This window comes from Macaca nemestrina, chromosome 13 (assembly GCF_043159975.1).
Source record: "Macaca nemestrina isolate mMacNem1 chromosome 13, mMacNem.hap1, whole genome shotgun sequence".
In the NCBI taxonomy this organism is placed as follows: Eukaryota; Metazoa; Chordata; class Mammalia; order Primates; family Cercopithecidae; genus Macaca; species Macaca nemestrina.
In genome coordinates, this window is record NC_092137.1 from 70,766,843 (window position 1) to 70,776,594 (window position 9,752).

Here is a 9,752-nt window from a genome sequence, read left to right on the forward strand (position 1 = left end):
CACTGGGATACACATTTGGAAGCAGAATCCAGGGACAGAGGCATTTGGGCTTAGAGGTGCAGAGTGGGTGAATGAAAATGCAAGGAGATAGAGATGGGAGCTGGCTTTTGATGGACAGGTATGGAATTCTGGTCTGGGTGACAAACAGGATAATGACATTAATGAGCACACTTTAAGGAAAATGCAGAAAAATGCCGGGCACGGTGGCTCCCGCCTGTAATCCCAGCACTTTGGGAGACTGAGACGGGCAGATCGCTTGAGGTCAGGAGGAGCTCGAGACCAGCCTGGCCAACATGGGGAAACTCCGTCTCTACTAAAAACTATAAATATTAGCCAGGTGTGGTGGTGGGTGCCTGTAATTCCAGCTACTTGGGAGGTAGAGGCAGGAGAATTGCTTGAACCCGGGAGGCGGAGGTTGCAGTAAGCTGAGATCGCACCACTGCACTCCAGCCTGGGTGATGGAGTGAGACTCTGTCTCAAAAAAAACAAAAAACAAAAAACAAACAACAACAACAACAAACAAACAAACAGAAAAAACACGAAGAAAATGAAAGCCATTCCCAATCCTGCTATACAGAAAAAGCACTGTTTTTAAATATTTTCCCATATAGTTTTTTTTTTCCTCTCCTGATGTTAGATTGTGAACATTTTCTTCTCATCATTAAAAGGCTCTCTGAAAACTTACTTTTGAATGGTGATATCTAAGTCCAATACAAAGGCCATGTCTCATTTAATTCTAAATATTCTAATTCTGTTGGAATACTCCTTCTTGAATCTTGGCTGGTTGTTCTGTTTGATGCATGTATGTTAAGGTGAAATGTCACCTGTGGTAAAATGCCAGTATTCCATTCTGAGGGTGGGGTAGGGGGTGATAAGAAAATATAAACCCAGTGGAGAGAAAAATCTAGGGAGAAGAACAAGGCCAAACCAATAATGCAGATCTTTAAGTGGAACTTAAGCCATCAGTCCAGCCGTGCCCTTAGTCTGATTCCTCTTAGGAAAGCGTAATTAAATGTGTTGAGCCCTTCCTAGGTGTAAGCCATGCAAGCTCTGGGGAGTCTTACAGGGTCTGGGAGTGAGTAGGAAGCTTCTTCACTCTCCTGCTGCTAATTTCACTCTCAGGTGGCCCGGCTAGGCATGGAAGAAGGATCCAGGCAAATGCAAGTCCAACCTGTGTGGTTGGTTCAAAATGCCAGCTGAGCAGCAATTTCCAATGGCTCATCGGTTGGCACTCCTGAAGCCTTCTAGCTGGCTGCAATAGGGGCCAGCAGGAAGGGGTGTGAAGAGGGCCTGCTGGAGTCCCTCAGGAGTAAGGTTGTCATACTGCCTTCTGAGCCCCATTTTTGTGTCTGTCACCTCTCACTGCCCTTTGGTTTGGGGGTGGGGGACCCTGGCAAACACACTATACCTGCTTTGTGACTAGGTGCGTCTCCCTGAGGGTGTGTTCCTGTGCCTTGTGCAATGACTGCAGAGTCGCTGGGCACAGATCTGAAATGTGTTTCTCAGGCAGCTGGCATGATGAAACCTGGCTGGCCCAGCTCCCCTGCAAACATTTGGCTCCCCTTGTCTCTACTGTATTCCCTTAACAGACACTCAACATGGTAGTGGGAACTGGCTTCAAAGATCTTTCACAACACACCTGTGTTGAGTGAGATCTTGCTTTGTGTATGCGTAACATGATTCCCAGGTTATCAATGAGGCTGAAACCAACAAAGCAAACAGACGAATAATTCAGGTGGTTTGTATTGTTAATAACAGTTAATGCAATAGCTATTTATTGAGCATTTGCTATGTGCCGGTCTTTGGGCTGAGAGCATTAACTCATGTAAGTCTCACAAAACCTCTTTGCATTACATATGATTAATACCCTCATTTCACCATGAGGAAACGGGCCCAGAGAAGTTAAGTAACCTTCCCAAGGTCCATGGTGGTAGAGTGAGGACTTAATCACAGCCTATGCACGTGACCACGACTTGTTATATCTGTGATGTGTTTTTTATCTGCCCCTCATCCTTGTAGTTCTGGGATAAGCCCTGTTGGTTGTAATGCCTTTTCTATAATACACTTCAAATTAAAAACCTAAAATTTTATTTAGGATTTTAAAAATCTCCATTTATCAATGAGATTGAACTGTATAGTTCCCCCCTCCCAATGTTTAGACATCTAGTCATATTTGCTTCAAATTTGAAATGAGTAGCTTTATGAGCTCTGGAATAATTTTTAGTTCGTTAGGGGACGAGGGGAATATTTTCTTAAGCAAGACAGGAAACCCAGAACCGATTAAAAAAATAGACAAAATTGACTGCATATGTAACAAAAAATTCCATAAATGAAGTCAAAAGACAGCAAGATTGGCATTAGAAAGAATGAATAAAACCTAGCATTTGGTAGCACAACAAGGTGACAATAGTCAATAATAATTGTACATTTAAAAATAACTAAAAGAGTATAATTAGATTGTTTGTAACACAAAGGATAAATGCTTGAGGGGATGGATACCCCATTTTCCATGATGTGATTATTATGCATTGCATGTCTGTTTCAAAACATCCCAAGTATCCCATAAATATATACACCTAATATATACCCACAAAATTAAAAAATTATTTATACGTATCTATGACAACAAGATTGGGAATACAAATGACAGATGAATAGTTAATATCACACAAAAAGATTCTACAAGTTATAAGGAAAAGAAAAATAAGCCAATTAAAAATAAATAAAGAATATGAATAGCAGCAATTCAGAGAAGAGGAAATCCAAATGGCTAATTATTATATTACAAGATTCTCAACCTCATTAATTGTCAGGAAAATACAAATTAAAACAACTTTGATATACTTTTAACATATCAGACCAGTAAAAATAAAGAAGGTTTATTATATCTAGGGTAGACAAGGATTCAAAAAATGGCTACTATCTCTGTGGTAGAAATGTGAATTACCAAAATTGATTTAAGCCAACTTGACAATTTCCAGTTACTAAATTTTCCGGGCCCCCTTGCAACTATCAGCGGTCATATAACCCAGTTAGTTCTGGTCAATGAAATGTAAGGGGCCAGGCATGGTGGCTCACATGTGTAATCCTGGCGGTTTGGGAGGCTGAGGTGGTGAATTGCTTGAGCTCAGGAGTTTGAGACCGGCCTGGACAACATGGCAAAACCCTGTCTCTACAAAAAATACAAAATTAGCCAGATGTGGTGGTGTGTACCTGTAGTCCCATCTCCTGGGGAGGCTGAAGTGGGAGGATTGCTTGAGCTTGGGAGGTCAAGCCTGCAGTCTGCGGAGTCGGCTGAGATCATCACTGCACTTTAGCCTGGGTGACAGAGAGAGACCTTGTGTCAAAAAAAAAAAAAAAAAGACAAATGTAAGGGAAAGATTGCTGTTGCAGGATCTCTAGGAAGGCCTTTGCTTTGCTGATGTAAGGTAAAAATGAGGCTGTTGCTACTTTTCAACTTTACCTTGAATTTGAACACGATTGATGCCTGCAGCTGCAGCAGCCATGTAACCATGAGGAAACAAGCATGAGAACAACATGCTAGTATAACAGAGCAGAAAAAATATAAGGGCCTGGGTGTCCTAAGAAATGAAAGTACAAGTATGTAAACATTTATGTACAATTTATGTATAACATTGATTTTGGAAACAAAGAACTCAAATAGCCATATGGTGAAATAAAATGTCATATATTCATACAATAAAACATTATATAGTTATTAAAAAGAATGATTTAGACTGATATCTATTGACCTGGAGGGATGCTCATGATGTATTATTATGTGAAAAAAACAGAAATCTGAGTAGTTAACACTTATAGTTAATCCCTTATTTGTGGAAAAATCTTTTTTTTTTGTTTTGTTTTGTTTTAGTTTAGACAGAGTCTCACTCATTGCACAGGCTGGAGTGCAATGGCACGATTTCGGCTCACTGCAACCTCTGCCTCCTGGGTTCAAGCAATTCTCCTGCCTCAGCCTCCAGAGTAACTGGGACTACAGGCATGTGCCACCATGTCCTCGGCTAATTTTGTGTTTTTAGTAGAGATAGGGTTTCACCATGTTGGCCAGGCTGGTCTTGAAATCCTGACCTCAGGTGATCCACTGGCCTTGGCCTCCCAAAGTGCTGGGATTACAGGTGTGAGCCACTGCACCCGGCTGGAAAAATCTTTATATGTGTATAGATGTTTGTATATGTCTCCACCAGCATAGAAAAAAGGGTCAAAATGCCTGCAGGGGTGAGGGAAGTAACGTAACTGAGTGAAACAAGCCTGGTAGGAAAGATAAGCTGTTCTAAGTATTGTAAAACTTTATTTTTATTAGACTATTAAGAGAAGCATCCAATATGATATAAATATGCATGATATTGTTGATTATATTTTCAATATGGAGTTGAGTAAAAGAAAAATTGTACAATAATATGTTTTTGCTTTCTCATAATTTTTTGTTACTTCTTTGTAGAACATGGATTCCATTATTATTTCTGTTTGTACTGACAATTCAAAGACAGGTTTATTTTCCTTTTTAATGATGCAAAGGCGGAATTCAGCCTTGAATCCTTTACTTGGAGGTAATGCTTGGTTTTCAAATAAAAAATGTCTAATTAAAAGTGTGGCACTTCTAAACAGGTATAGTGTTTTCACGCTGTTTTTACAAATATATATAATTACGGTAACCATCACAGGAACGTTTACAGGATTCTGGTACACCCATGTCTTTTTGTTTAGTTTTCAGTACTGGGTTTTAAAAACTCTTCATAGTTCTTCATCCACATCATTAATATATTAATTGGGAAAGACAACTGAGCAACATTAATTCATTTTTATAACTTTAATAACAGGGACCCATTTATGGAATTCAGCCTTCACCTCCTCAATTTAAGAATAAACTTCAGAGCGTCACTTTCATTACTAGAAAACTGATTTGTGTGCAGGAAAGTCAACCAGGTTACTTCTTGCCAAATAAGTTTCCCAAAGACACAATTTCTCTAGAATGAACAAATGAAAACATATGTTTGAGGAACTATGTGTGAATGCCCTTCAAAGGGATTTTGGAGGTGTTGTCTTGACAAAGAAAAGTACCAAGAATCGATCCAATTTTATTTGGTGAGCTGAGAGGTGGGGACTTTTCCTCAGATGACATGAATGATGCAATTTTCCTATCCATAGTTGAAAAATTTCTTTTGTATGAGGACACTAGTTAGCCAAATAACCTCTGTGCAGTGCAGCAGATTGCCATACTGTGTAGACAATTCATCGTGCATTGAACTGTCTGGGTCAAGCCAGAGTGGGAATCTTGTGTACAGAGTTAATTACTACAGTCATCATGCATTATCTTTTTAATGTTTTACCGACAAAGAGATTCCTGGTGAATGACACAATGAATTTAAATCCTATTTTCTTGCTGGATGATGCCACCATGGAAAAGTTTCATAAGAGGTCCCATGTTAGCACCAACATCAGAGCAGCACTGTTTATATTTATATTGACTAATTTTGACCTGTCTACATTTAACTTCTCAAGAATGTTCTCTATGCAAAATAATTTATTCCCTAATGTTGTGTCTGACATGGGCACATGTACAAAGTTCTTTGCTCATGTTAAAAAAACCAAAAAACCAAAACCAACAACACATATTGGGTTCCATGAATAAGTATAGTAGCTGCATGATATTATTTATATCAATGGTCTCATCAGTGATAAGAAAAAAATCACAATCGCCTAATGATTTCCTACTTTGTCCTGTATATTTTGAATCCTGTCTTCATCATGCTGAACAACTGCATTTCCAGCAAATACATACCCATGTTGAGACAAAAACAATGAAAATTTCAGTCCATTTCTTCAGTTCAGTGATAGTTTCATTTTCATTTAACTGATTATTTTTCCTTTTTTCCATAATGGGATCTATAGTTGTCTTTTTTTTTGTGTGTTAGGAATAGTTTTATTGAGATACATTTTACATACCAAAAAATTCATTCTTTATGCAATTCTTTAAGTATACAATTCTTTAAGTATACATTCAGGCATTTTTAGTTAACTCAAAATGTTGCATAACCATCACTACTACTTAATTTTCGAACATGTTCAACATCCTCAAAAGAAACTCTACTCATTAGCAGATTCCTGCTGTCCTTCTCCCCCAGCTCCTAGCAACAAATAATCTATAGATTTGCCTATTTTAGATAACTCATATAAATAGTCATACAACATGTGGTCTATTGTGATTGGCTTCTTTCACATAGTATAATGTTTTCCAGATTCATCCACATTGTAGAACGTAACAGTATTTCATTTTTTTGGCCAAATAATATTGCACAGTCTGTGCCACATTTAAAAAATCATTCAATTGATAGACATGTAGATTGTTTCTATTTTTTCGCTATTATAAATAATGCTCCTGTGAACATTTATGTGCAAGTTTTTGTGTAGACATATATTTTCTTTTTTTGTGTGTGTGTATATATATACCCAGGAGTAGAATTTCTGAGTCATATGGTAACTCTATGTTTAATCATTTGAGGAACCACTAAACTATTTCCAAAGTGGTGGCATCATTTGACATTCCCACCGGCAATGAATGAGGATTCTAATATTCCTCCACATCCTTGTCAATATTTGCTATTATCTGACTTTTTGATTCTAGCCACCCTAGTGGGTGTAAAGTGGTATCTCATTGTGGTTTTGATTTGCTTTTCCCTGTTAACTAATGATGCTGAACATGCTTGCTGGCTATTCGTATATCTTTGGACAGATGTTTATTCAAATCCTTTGTCCATTTTTAAATTGGGTTATTTGCCTTTTTATTGTTAAGTTATGAATTCTTTATTTATTTTAGATACTTATCTCTTGGATACATAATTTGAAAATATTTTCTCCCATTCTGTAGATTGTCTTTTCACTTTCTTGATGGTATTCCTTGGAGCACAAAATAATTTCAATGAAATTCAACTTATCTATTTTTCTTTGGTGTTGTATTTAAGAACCATTGCTTAACCCAATGTCATGAAGATTTATGCCTGTTTTCTTCTAAGATTTTTATATTTTTACCTTTTATATTTAGGTATATTATCTATTTTGAGTTGTCTATGATTTGATACAGGGGTCCAACTTTATTCTTTTACATGTTATTATCTAGTTATCTCAGCACCATTTGTTGGGAAAGAATATTCCTTCCCCATTGGCTTGTCTTGGTACCTTTGTCAAAGATTGGTTAGCCACAGAGGTATGGTTTTATTTCCAGACATTCTATTCTATTCTATTGATCTATTTTTTAGGTCCGTTTTGTCTGTTCTTGCACCAATTTCACACTGCTTTGATTCTCATTGTTTTATTGTAGTTTTGAAGTCAGGAACTGTGAGTCCTCCTACTTTTTCTTTTTTTAATATTTGGCTATTCTGGATTCCTGGCAATTCCATATGAATTTTAGAATCACCTTGTTAGTTTCTGCAAAGAAGTCAGCTGAGATTCAGATAGGGATTGCCTGAGTTTGTAGATCAATTTGGGAAGTATTGCCATCTTAACAATGTTAAGTCTTCCAATCCATGAACACGGAGTATAATTTCATTCATTTAGATCTTCCTTAGTTTTTTTCAAAAGTTTTTTGTAGTTTTCTGAGGATAAGTTTTGCACTTCTTTTGTTAAGTTTATTTCTAAGTATTTTATTTGCTGCTGTTGTGAGTTGTTTTCTTAATTTTATGTGTGGGTTGTTCATTGCAAGTATATAGAAATGTGGTTTTTTAAAAGTATTAAACTTGTATCCTGTTACTTTGCTGAACTCATTTATTAGTTCTGATATATATATTTAGGTAGATTCTTTAGGGTTTCCTCTATATAAGATCTGTAATCTATTATATGAATAAAGATCCTTTCCAATATGGATTCTTTTTATTTATTTTTTCTTTCTTAATTGCACTGGTTAGAACCTCCAGTACAATGTTGAATAGAAGTGGTGAGGGTGGACATGTACCATATATCTCTCCTGGTCAAAATTATTTATGTCTTTGCTTAATAAAAACATTGAGTTGCTATTGTTATTGTTGCAGCTAGCTAAATTCATATTATTAACTTCTAGTTTCAGCATATTGTCTTTAGAGAATGTAAATTGTACACTTTTGGTGGGTCACCTTTAGAGTTTTCTCTGTTTCAATGTGCATGGTTTTGTGAAAAAAAGGTTGCATCCAAAGTTTGATATATGCCTTTTATCCTATGTCAATATCTGAAATAGTCATTCAAGGAAACATATCAGTTACAGATTAAATGCTTTTGAGGGTGTTTATGACCTCTCAAAACTCAACTCAAAAACCATAGCATTGGAATTGGGGGTTTAATATGCCTTTGCAAGAGTTACATCATTTGTAATTTCTTTCCCAGAATGGAAATAACCTGGTATCCATATGAATATATACTGAAGGAATAAGGCTTGGATGTGGCTATAATTAAGCCCCATATAGAGCCGCCAGTCATTTTCAGCTGAGAGGTCTTTACTGTATATTCATAGATCCTTAGGTGGGTGGAAGAAGGTTGCAGAATGTTTGGAATGTATTTCTGATCCCGCTGAAGACAACATTAGATCAAAATGTAAAAGATGAAGGGGATAAAAAATGATAGACAACACTCTGTGCTAGATAGTGTTCTAAGCTTTACAAAATGTGCACGTTTAATCTCCACCACCATTCTTTAAGGTATCCTCATTTTATAGTGGAGGAAACTGAGGTGCATAGACATTAAATAACTTGCCCAAGTTCACACAGCTAACAAGTGACAGAGCTGGGATTTGAGCCTAGACAGACTGACTTCTAAGCTGTGCTCTGACCGCTAAGCTACAGTGCAGTGAAGATCAATGGCAGAGGAGTGGTCAGGAGACTACTGGCTTTGGGGGCTTCACAGAGAAGTTATTTGGTATTCCTGACTTTCTTACACAGATTATCAAGAAGGAAACAGGGAGATTTCAGGCTGCATTTGGGAAGAGGGCTGGGAAAATATCTGGGTTAGATTTGTCATAGGGTCTTTAACATGTTCTTTTGCTTCAAAGGCTAGAAGAAAAGCCATGGAAGCTCCATTCACTTATTGTAAATACTAATACTTTCTCTGAGCATAGTACACTTCTGTCTACTTTCAGGGTGTGCCCAAGAAGTTGGTTCCCCTTATCTTTCTTCCAATTTTGTCCCTGGAAATTAAACGTCCATGGGTATACGTGTTTTTCTGCTTTCTAAATAGTACCTTACCTGTTAGGGAGACTCCAAACTCTGTTCATTTCTGCTATATATTTTTTGAATACCTTATGCTATTAGGTACACACATACAGATTTTTATGTATTTTTATATCTTCCTGGTGAATTTAACCTTTTATCATGAAATGTCATAAAGTCTATCTTATGTGAGTATAGCTACACTCGATTTCTTTTACTTGGCATTTTTATAGTCTATTTTTTCTACCTTTTTACCTTTAATTTTTCTGGGTCCATATTTTTCAGGTGCATTTCTTACAAGCAGTACATAGTTAGGTTTTTTTTTAAACCCAGTGTTTGAATTTTAATTGGAATGTTTAGTGTATTTACATTTAATATAGTTACCAATTTAGTTGGGTCAAAATCTCTCATTTGTCCCATTTTTTAAATGTTTATTTTTCTCTTCTTTTGTGCTTTATTTTGGTTCAGTTAAGTTCTTTTTATTTTCCCTTTCCCTCCTCCTTTTAGATTATTGGTTATACATTATTTTACTTTTATTTTAATGGTTACTTTAGAGATTACAACATG